Source organism: Pollicipes pollicipes, unplaced genomic scaffold (assembly GCF_011947565.3).
Source record: "Pollicipes pollicipes isolate AB1234 unplaced genomic scaffold, Ppol_2.1 Scaffold_7231;HRSCAF=8579_pilon_pilon_pilon, whole genome shotgun sequence".
Taxonomy (NCBI): domain Eukaryota; kingdom Metazoa; phylum Arthropoda; class Thecostraca; order Pollicipedomorpha; family Pollicipedidae; genus Pollicipes; species Pollicipes pollicipes.
Genome location: NW_023597034.1, coordinates 19,631,181 through 19,641,897, shown reverse-complemented (window position 1 = coordinate 19,641,897; position 10,717 = coordinate 19,631,181). Strand labels below are relative to the sequence as shown.

General features: G+C 53.0%; 1 long non-coding RNA gene across 1 annotated transcript; it reads left to right on the top strand.

Annotated features, from left to right (window-relative positions):
- Positions 1-6,095: 6,095 nt before the first annotated feature.
- LOC119110657 (uncharacterized) lies at positions 6,096-10,110 on the top strand. Its single transcript, XR_005095529.1, has 3 exons — positions 6,096-6,219; positions 7,404-7,592; positions 10,047-10,110. It is a non-coding gene; the product is annotated as an uncharacterized LOC119110657 (long non-coding RNA).
- Positions 10,111-10,717: the final 607 nt, after the last annotated feature.

Here is a 10,717-nt window from a genome sequence, read left to right as displayed (position 1 = left end):
TAATAACCACTTACGATAACGTGATAGCTTACTGTGAGTCATGTAAAAGTAATGAAGTCAGTTCTGGTGCTTTTTGCAAAGGACTTTGATAGCCACTGGCTTTCACTGCCTCCTCGGTTTCACAGGCTTTCGCAACGACTCGGATGACACGTAATTCCACGGATAGGCTGCAGACAATTTGATCTGGATAACGTATGGAGCGGATCGTTTTTTTTCATTTGGTTCGATTTGGTTTGATTCGTTTGGCTCGGCTCGGTTCGGTTCGTTCAGTTTGGGTCCGGTTGGATCGGTTGGGATAGGATCGGATCTAATCAGATCGGGTCGGGTGGGATCAGATTGGATAGGATCGGGTCGTATGGAATTGGATCGGATCGGATAAGATCGGATCGGATCGGATTGGACCGGACTGGGCCCGACCGGACCAAACTAAACCTGTCTGACCGGACCGGACCAAACCGGACCGGATCGGACAGGACCGGATCGCATTGGATCAGATTGGATCGGATCGGATTGGATCGGGTCGGGTCGGGTGGGATCGGATGTGTTCGGTTCGGTTTAGTTTGGTTCGGTCAGGATCTGATCGTGTTTGCTGGGATCGCATCGGATCGGATCTGATCAGATTGGATCGGATCGAATCGGGTCGGTTGCTGGGATCGCATCGGATCGGTTCGGATCAGATTGGATCGGATCGAATCGGGTCGGTTGCTGGGGTCGCATCAGATCGGATCGGATCGGATCAGATTGGATCGGATCGAATCGGGTCGGGTCGGGTCGGGTCGGGTCATGGCAATTGCCACGACTGAGTCTACCCGTCCCGATGCGACCCTAGCGTGGTCTCGGTGGCGGGTGTCCACCACCCCACGGCCCGCGCCTCTCCAGCAGCCGTGACGGCGGCGCGGCCGTGGCCTCCCGCCCGCATACAGAGGTCACGCTCCCCCTCCCCCCGCACCGACCGTGCTCGTGAGAGGTAGAGGCACACCCTGCTGTCTGCGGTGCGACGCAGAACCGTTGCCATCGTTGTGAGACAAAGAGGCCCGCAATGTGGGTTGGCGATATAACACGGCATGCATTTTCATGCGGTTGGCTATGATGCTCTGGCTGCCGGTAAGAACGTATTGTTATCATGGGATATGTCCTTATATGTCCTTATAGCTTATGTCCAGTGTTATGTCAGAGGACCAGAACGATTTGTGGTGCAACCAGCTAATACAGCCTGCAATCTTGAAATATGCACCAAGCTCTAACCGTACTGCCGGGGAAGAATATTTTATCGCAGTAGCAGTGCTGCTTTAGCAGTTTTAACAGCTAGCAGCTTTAGCAGTATTGAGAAAACCAAACATAGCGTTGGGTATGGCGATTTTTCTGCAAGTATATTTTGTTCGCGCTGAAAATCACTTCTTTTGTTATGGAATGAAATCATTTCGCTTCATCATATTTCTAACGATGTCCACGCCTTAAACGCCCCCCCCCCCCCTTCCCAATTATAGCCGTTAGTGAAATCCCCTCCCCCCTCCTCCGTTTCCGGTGTGAGTTACACCAGCCCTACGGCCTCTGTTTTTAATAACGTGAATGACGCTCAAACTATGCCTGCTGTATTCCACGGGTTGCATCCGACTGAATTCAACAGCCGTCTGGCTCTTCACTCGCGGTGCCGTGACTCGTCGCTAAGACGACGCATCACCGCCGCCCCGCCCAGCTCGAACAGCTGCGGCTGCCCAGCTCGAACAGCTGCGGCCGGTGCTGGAGGCGTCAGCCGTGTTCTGCAGCCGTTTTGCAGCTGTTCTGCAGCAAGCTCTCAGCAGCTCGCCGGCGCCCGCAGCAGAGTGTTGCCGACGCTCCTGGAGCCCCTGACATTGAGCCTCCCGAGGTCTCCACCTCCCGCTGCGACCCTCCGAGCGGCAGCCTTGGGCCGACGTGTCAGCTATAGTGCTTGGGCTGGCAGCTGGGTTGTAACGAGACGTCGGATGGGTTTGCCGCGTCCCACGCAGTGTGTACAAGTCACCTTAGCAAAACGTGCTCTGGAGGCCGAAAAACTGTCACTAAAGTCCTGAAAGGAGATCGAAGTCAGCAGATAAACTAATCCATCCAATGAAAGCGAGACCGAAACTTGAGAAAAGGCTTGGTGCCCTAAATCGTCCGGCATCGCAATTAGGTGAGACTGGCTTGAAAGCATCACTGGCACTCCAATACCGGCCAACTATCAGGATCTGACAAAAATGACAGCATTGCCTAACAGAATACGTTTCATCAGACAAGTCCACTTCGTAGCTCGCATAGTAACCGCGATAGCGCACAGTTGTGTCATCACCAGCCTTCACAGTGTTGTGTGTCTGCGGCAGCGATCTGCTTCTCGACCCAGTGGCTCATTGGAAGCACGAAAACTGTACTAATGCTCCTCCATTTGCATCAAAAGATAATGCCCAGGAATATTAGATCAGCCCGACTGTCGGCAGATCATACGAACAGTAGGCCATGTGGGCGGCCCGTTTACCATGCGGATTCCATCCAATTCAATTAAAGCTAATGTGATCGTTTTGGGCACGTGCCCTGCGCCCAGCAGCTCCTCGCTGACACTAGTTCCTTTCACTGGCACGACGGATGCGTTGTGCTTTGACGGCGGTCATGACCATGCATTTGTATGCAACTGGTGGAGCCCCTCGTAAACTTGTGTACTGGACGGCGTAGCTTGACTGAAGCTTGGATACATACATTGCATGCATCGCTGTAGCTGCACCGCCACAGCTTCATTGGTGCTTTCTTCTGTCAGCAACTCATCTTCGAGGACAGTAAGCCCACAAAGATGATCTACGGGTCTGTTTCGGCATGGGAGTGCACGAGTGCCTGTTAATGTATCCGAAGCACGCTTTCCACGGAGGCTGACGCGAACACGGCTTCAGGAACGATGAGTCCCTTGCACGCAAGAGCCCGGGCTTTGAGGTCTGCTATGCTGCACCATGGCGTCAAAGGATGCCCAGCCGTCCTGCAATATTGCAGGGTTCCTTTAGGGCTTCTACACGTCTACATTTTAGAGAGCAGCTCGTTCCGACCGGCACCGGTCGTGTCCGCGTCACATTTGCAACGCCACGCCGTGCTGGCTGTCGCCAGCGGCCGGGCCACGTCACCTGCTGCGCCAGCGGCGCCACTGCGCCACGATTGGGGGCGGCGCGCTCTATCGATCATCCCACCGCCGCCCGGGAGGGCTGAGCGTGATAAATTGTGGACACACTCGAGTGGGCGTCCGTAAATAGGCTCATATGCCACAGCGGCCCGCGGTCGCCCGCGCTCCAAGGCCGCCTGAACTTCACTGGAGCTCGAGACGGCGTGCGCCGCCACGTCTATGACCGGCGCGGCGCGCGCACCTGGCGCGAGGCTGCTGAGAGGCACCCGGAGGAGTGGGCCCGTCCCTTCCGCAGCCTTTGGTGCAGGCGTGCTGTCTTGGCAACGGACCGAGTAGCCGCGGAGTAGAGGGTGTCGTTCCAAGTTTACTTACACGCCCGTGCTGTTTGCCCCCCCCCCGCCCCGTCGTTCCAGAGGAATGTTTACGATTGTGCATAGTGTACAATGCCAGGAGGCCTTGGGCAGTGGGTCGTAAAACATCGGGTGTGACAAAAGTCAAAGCTTGGCGTGGGCGCAGTACCATTACGGCTGTGAATAAGCTGTAACAATTACGCCTTACAGCTTAAGTCGCCTCCATACCTTTATTGTGCGTGCTCGAAGCATTTCGAAGAATAATGCACTTTAAAATATAGAGGGATTGGGCCGGATTTCGATTATGTTAGAATCTGTGCTGCTCTAGGATTTCTACTGATTTGGCGAGAGAACGGTAAGTTTTTTGTTTTTTTTTGTTGTGTTTGCTTTCGTATGATTCAGCAGCATCAGAGTGTAGCAATGACCGTAGCCCTTAATTATACTTCAAGGGCATCCCAATGCTTGCCATAAAAACTAGAGGCATGACGAGGCTGATCGCTTGTCTTGGACATGAGAAGGCCCGGGGCTCCTGTGCTCCGAAGTTGTGGTACAGTTCCCTGCCGAGTCGTCCAAGGTAGGCTCATGACGGGAGGCAGAAACAGTAGTCATGCCTAAGATTGTGTGAATTGAGAGTTCTTGATGCAGGTATTATACCTCCGCATCATTTCGCTGAAAGTCGCTTTTTCACAGACGGAGTGCTTCTCACAAAATGCACGTCAAGTTGAGCTGAAGGGCTGGGACTACCGATAATTTTTTGATTGGAAGTCGCCATGCTTCAGGTTTGCAGAACATTTTCAATTCCAATTCATACCTTGCATAATCGGAGTACATTTAATGTTCAGCTTTCACCTTCACTGATAGATAGTCATAGGATATTTCCATTGGGTCACAAGACAAGATTATGATGGTTTATTTCACCAATGTGACGAGCCAAGAGAGGCACGTCACAGAAAAAATCAAAATGCTAAAAACGATATGCAAACATCTAATTCATTAATTTGAGGCGTACGCCCCTTTCTCTCTCGCTCTCTCTCTCTGTCCGTCCGTTTGTCCGTAGCGCTTTAGCAAGATGCAAAACAAACGGCAGCACGGATTGGCGTGAAATGACACATACCACAGTTCTACGCGACGATCCACGCCATAGATCCCCGCCCGTGCAATACCAGTGTCGTTAACAGCGCATGCGGGCAGGAGGCCTGAACAGGGGACGTTTTTCATGTTCATTTTCCAGCGAGCAAGCGGGAAGCTCTTGAGAATCTAAACATTTGCATTTCAGTGACTCAGAGAATGGGCGGCGCTGAAAGTTCCGCGTCCTTTTCTTTCCATTCCAAGCATGCCGAAGACGTATTGCAGCGACGATGTATTCAGCGTCATTAAGGACTGTTCCATGGCTTATGCACAACATTTTAAATCATCACACGTGTTGCCTACGACGGGTGTAGCAATGCAAGAGCAAACATACCATGCACGCGTGCAAGCCGGCCTTTCGCTGCGCAGCGTCCACGCCATGGTCTAGCTGTGCGCACTCTACCGGTGCCTTGGAGGCACCCACAATCGTGCCCGCCTCTGCCCAGCCCTGCAGGTGCAGCTGTCACCGTTTTTGCTGTCACGTGACCAGGTATACCCATGTAGGTCGCCCGGGACCGCGCCCGGCGGATGGACATGACCCGGAATGACGCGGATCTGCAGTTGGCGTACGAACCCATCTCTCAGTCGGGGGGTATGTGCGGCTCCCGGCCGGCACCATGGCTCCGGGCGCTGCTCTGACCACTGCAGTCGCCAGGGCCATAACTTTGGAGTGAGCGACAGCGTGCGACGCGCAACCCATTAAAAGGCAGCGGCTTAGTACAGGCAGGGGGCGAACAAGCTTCTCTGACGTGAGAGGTTTCACTTGGCTGGAGTGGTTTAAACGATTGACGGCGGGCACCGCGTGGAATCGAGCCCCGTGAGACCATACCACCATAAGATGAAATGTTGAACTTTCATGGAAAGTAGGTGGGCTGTGGCATCTCTCCCTCGATATCGCCCTCTCCCCTCTAATTACCTACGTCAAGAATCGCAAGCCCGATTGCGTCGAACTCTATGTCAGCCTATAAATGGGTATGGGCCATCTATACTGACATGCAAATATAGGTTCTGTCGCTTACTCTCGACTGCATATAAAATCTGACGGTATCTCCGACACGCTCGGCACGCCTGATCGCTGAGCTTGTATCTGTCGCCAGATGGCAGGTTTGATGCGCTCTCGTGCCGCCAGCGCCAGCTGAGACGCTCCTGGCTCCGCTGCTGCCCACACTGGGCGGCGCTGTCTGAGCTGTTTAGTAAGGCGGCGGGCGTACTCCGGCCGCCGCCGGATGTGTGCCGCCGCCGGGAGATCCGTGTCCTACACGATGGCCGTTGTTCGCACGTCGCGGCATGGCGTCGCGGGATGCCGCTCTTCACCGCGCTTGACCCGGCCAGTTTGTGTTTACTAATGGCGTGCGAAACATGACGCGCAGTACGCAAACTGGTCTGTTCTTTCTTTCAGTCGTGCGCCTCATTTATGGCGGTTTCCGGCCGCCAACCGTCCCTGAAGTCCACGAAGACGCAATATGATCAAGTGGAGGATCGCGCAGCGCTGAGGCCTACAGGCACTGACCTTGAATCTCGCGTCAGCCAATAGGAGCTCAGACATGGCGGGACCCAAAAAGAAATGCCCTAAGCCACTGCGAATCTCGACCAGGAAAACCCCCGAAAGAACGTCTCCATCAGGTATGTTCGGACGGCTGTTTGCTAGTGGTCGATATACAACACAAACATGAGGTTAAAACAAGTATCACAATGCTCTCGAAGCTGACCCAGGGGAGATGAGTGTACCCCACCGAGGTCAGTGAGATCCGGACCCCAGTGGCCGGTAACTTTTGTGTAGATTCAACGAGCTGTTGTGCTTGACCGTATAAAATGACACCTAAACAAACATGAAACCAGTGACATTTAAGGGATGGTTAGATGCGTACTTCATCGGGTGGCACAACGGATCCAGAACGCCTCTTGGGGAGGGTGGTGTGTGTGTGTGAAAAAGCGGCTTTGGCTGTTAGAAAAATCTCGTCGGATTTCGCTTTTTACATTAAGCAGTGTCGAAAACAAATCATATTCATGGAAAGCCCTTAGATGCTATCAGCCTGCAGAAATGTGTCGTGTGTATACTTTCTTGACTTTGACCATCTTGGTCGGGATTGCGATTGTATTGATTACGTCGACTGACTGTTTAGATTCCCGTTTGAATGCACTCTTGGCTGGAGTAGTTAGCTTCATTCATCATTCACCTATGACCGAACGATAAATGGTATGAACTTCAAATTTCTACATCTCACTATGTCGTTTTAGGGTCTTTCTGCTTGTTCTGCGCAGATGTGAATCCTTTCATTCAGAGTACCGCAATCGCCTCATCACTTCTAGCTGTCGCCGAAAGTCGGATCTCGAAATCCTTGGTGAAAGGTAGGTCAACCCGAATATTTTTCGTCTGTCTTGCCGAAGACAAGTTGATGTGGCCCTGATGTGACGGCGCCAGCTCGGTTGACACGAGCGGGTATATCGCAGCCCTCTGTCGATGACTGCTCGTGGCGGCGGGGTCGGTTCGGGGCCCCGGTTGACACGAGCGGTATATCGCAGCCCTCTGTCGATGACTGCTCGTGGCGGCGGGGGTCGGTTCGGGGCCCCGGTTGACACGAGCGGTATATCGCAGCCCTCTGTCGATGACTGCTCGTGGCGGCGGGGTCGGTTCGGGGCCCCGGTTGACACGAGCGGTATATCGCAGCCCTCTGCCGATGACTGCTCGCTGGCGGCGGGGTCGGTCGGGGCCCGGTTGACACGAGCGGTATATCGCAGCCCTGTCGATGACTGCTCGCGCGGCGGGGCGGTTCGGGGCCCCGGTTGACACGAGCTATATATCGCAGCCCTCTGTCGATGACTGCTCGTGGCGGCGGGGCCGGCTCGGGGCCCCGGTTCGGTGCCTCGCCGTGCCGCAGCGACTCATCCGGCTTCCAGAGCCTTCCCAGCCCCGCCAGCGCCAGCCCCGACGGCAGCCGCTGCAGCGACGGTGAGCGACTCTTCACCAACCGCAGCAACATGCAGATCAAGAGCAGGTGAGTGACCGGCATGATGGTGCTGCAGTAGTCGAAGCATGCGTTCCCAGGGTGCATTGGGATAAAGCAACAATTGGTTTGGAAAACCACGAAACAAAAACTAGCTGCAAAGTCCTAAAATGTTTTGAAATGTTCGGAATGTGGTTTGAATCACTTAAAATAATTTGTTTCCCAAATATTTTACTCCGGGATTTCTTGCCTCGTTTGACGCCTTCAAACTGCGTGGGAGTTGATACCCCCCCCATATTCAGATCTGATGAGCTTGTCGGACTAATTGCTAGTTAAAACATCACACATTACTCCTGGGCCGCAGGACGCCATTGCAGATAGTGTATAATTGTTTACGGTTCAGTTAATTCAGTCCCCAAACCAGTTCAATTCAGTCCATTCTTACTCCGAAAAAGGCACCACTTAAGTGCACATTGATCCAAAGTCGTCACAATGATGCCGGTGAATGGAACAAAATAAATTAATGAAGGTACATCATGCATCCCACTCGTGTATCCATCCCGCACACAGAACGTCTACCCTCTGATGCCATGTGATATGTGAGGATTGGGGCCCTTGTCTTCCATCACGTCTGCACGGTTCTGATTGCTTTGAAATTATTTGTTTGATACCAGTACGCATGCTTACCATTCTCAATCACTCGTGTTTATCGCTTGGCGTGGTACTAGATCACGTGGTCAAGCACTGCTTTAAAGTCAAAGCAAAGCAGCTATGCTACGGGTGTTAGGTGTCAATTTATGTCAGCAGCTCATAAATCACCTCCATCGTGTAATGGCCAGTGTGCAACCACCAAGATGCATCAAATGTGCGTGCGACAGGATGGGCTCTGAATCCATATCCCTCCCAAGCGAGCTGCGTTCCATGCGAGTTACCAGCGGTGCACACCCCACATCACTTTGCACAATCGTGCAGTAATTTCAACGCACATTTTGATTTGAAACATGCTGGTTGTATTCTTGAAATAAGTTTTCTTGCCTCGTTTCAAATTTAGAAGCATCGAAATATAGCCGCTTGAATTAAAAATAGATTTCTAAGCAACGCCGCTGATTCCAATCTGATTTTGCCTGCCGCCATTTCTAGTTCAGAAATATTCGTATCAGGCGAAGGTGAATCGCATGGACTTCACGTCACGTCATCCTGCTGCGTAGGACAAAACCATGCGTGTGTCATTGCGAAGCCCGGCACGCGGGATTTTGTCTTCGCAAGAAAAAGCGTCAACTGATACGTGTACGTGCCCATCATAAGACCGAGTTTTGTTAACGGCAAGGCTTCTGGCTCGGTAAGGGGGTTCTGAAGGCGCCGCTTGAAACTTGTCTCATGGTAACAATTTGTCTATAAAATAAGCCACCCGACAGTTTCGTTAATGACAAAGCTACCTTTATTATGAGGTACATTTTTTATTGTTTGATGCCCATCCCGAGCTATTTTTGGTTCGGCGACATGGAGAGGCGCAGACACACGCACCGTAGACTAATACGATAAAGGCCTCATTGTTCGAAGCCCTAGCGGAACAGTCTTGACCTCGCGCCTACTGTCAGGATCCTGCCATAGCACAAAGTGGGGCTGTACACAAGACATGCACACAGTGGGCCTATATGTACACATTAGGCCTATTCCCACTTCCCGAGCCCGGCGATCAGAGGACTGCTCCGGTGACCCAGTCAGGCTGTGCGCTCGACACTGTTTTGTCACCGAACCGACGGGTCTGAAGGCAGACCGCGCCCGTGAATCCCTCTTCGTGGGTGTTGGCCGACACTGCGTTAATCCCGCGGCGGAGCGATCTCCATTTGATCTCCATTCTCCATTCTCATCTCCATTCGCGGCCGCCTCCTGGGCGGGAGCCAAAGACCTGCCGAAGCCAGGCTTGAACTAAAGACTTCCCGGCGACACTGGCACGCGGACTAATCAATTGCACTGCCAAAGTGGTCGGGCCAGGGTCCTTTCTAAGCATTATTTGCTGCAGTGCCCTCGACGTTGTCACCCCAGCACATTAACTTCAGTTCAACAGGCATTTTGTCAAAGTATTTTGGTGTCACACGTAGCGCCAGGACGCAGGAGCTCCGTTCAAATACATTCGGCTCGACCCGTTCCACAACGCTTCAGCTATGTAGTAGTCGAAGACTATAGTTGGACTGTTCAACCATGTAGCTCGCTCTACGGCGACTCCAGTGGTGTGTTGGGTGGTGCCCCGAGGCCGGGGTTACCCCATAAGATGAAACCTTTGAAAAGTCTCCATAGCTCGGTTACCTTTCAAATTGTCATGGTTTTCACAAGTGTAGATGAAAACGTCCATTTAATCCAGAAATTCGCAATAAAGCTGAGGACATTGTCCTCAGATCTTCTAAGCAGCAAAGAATATCGGACTTTTTGCTACCATCGCTTCCGCCGCGTGGAAGGTTCCCCAACTTGACATGCGGCTGAGACGGTTGACACTGTCGTTGACAGTGAGAGCGCCGAGTCCGTGAGCACGCGCGCCAGCACCTGCAGCCGCGGGGTGCGCCAGGCGGGTGCCAGGCTGCAGTCGCGTCAGAGCACGTCGCAGCCGCGCCACGGCACGCCGCTGTCGCGCCAGGACAGCCACGGCGACACCGGAAGGACGCTGCAGGAGCTGGCTACTGTCTTCGACGTGCAGAACGTGCTGAAGAAGGGAGAGTCGATTGAGGTGAGGGCTTTGGCTCACATGACTATGTGGCTACGAAACAGCACGTTCTGGGATGTTCTTTACCACTGCAGGACATACGTTTTTTTCTGACCTTGGCCGGACGAGGGAGGCTTGCATGGCCGCGTGCCTTTTCGAGGACTGACATTCAGGGGCCAGGTGGAGTGCGACGTCGGATGGCTCGCGCAACAGTGCAAGACGCTGAGCATCATGTATATCCGTGGAGCTGGAATGTGTACAGTCGAGCCAGATCAACAGGGTACCATTTGTTGTTCAGGTCTCTTTGTTACCGTCATAACTGCATGTCCAATGGCAGCGGGAAAAGGTGTATCGTAGGACGCTCCAGGAAAACGGACGACTTTAAAATTTCAGAGATATAATTTCATTGCATCATAGCTGATATATCTATGTAGAGAGCATCCGATGATATTTTGCATTTTCTCGCTGAACTCTCCAT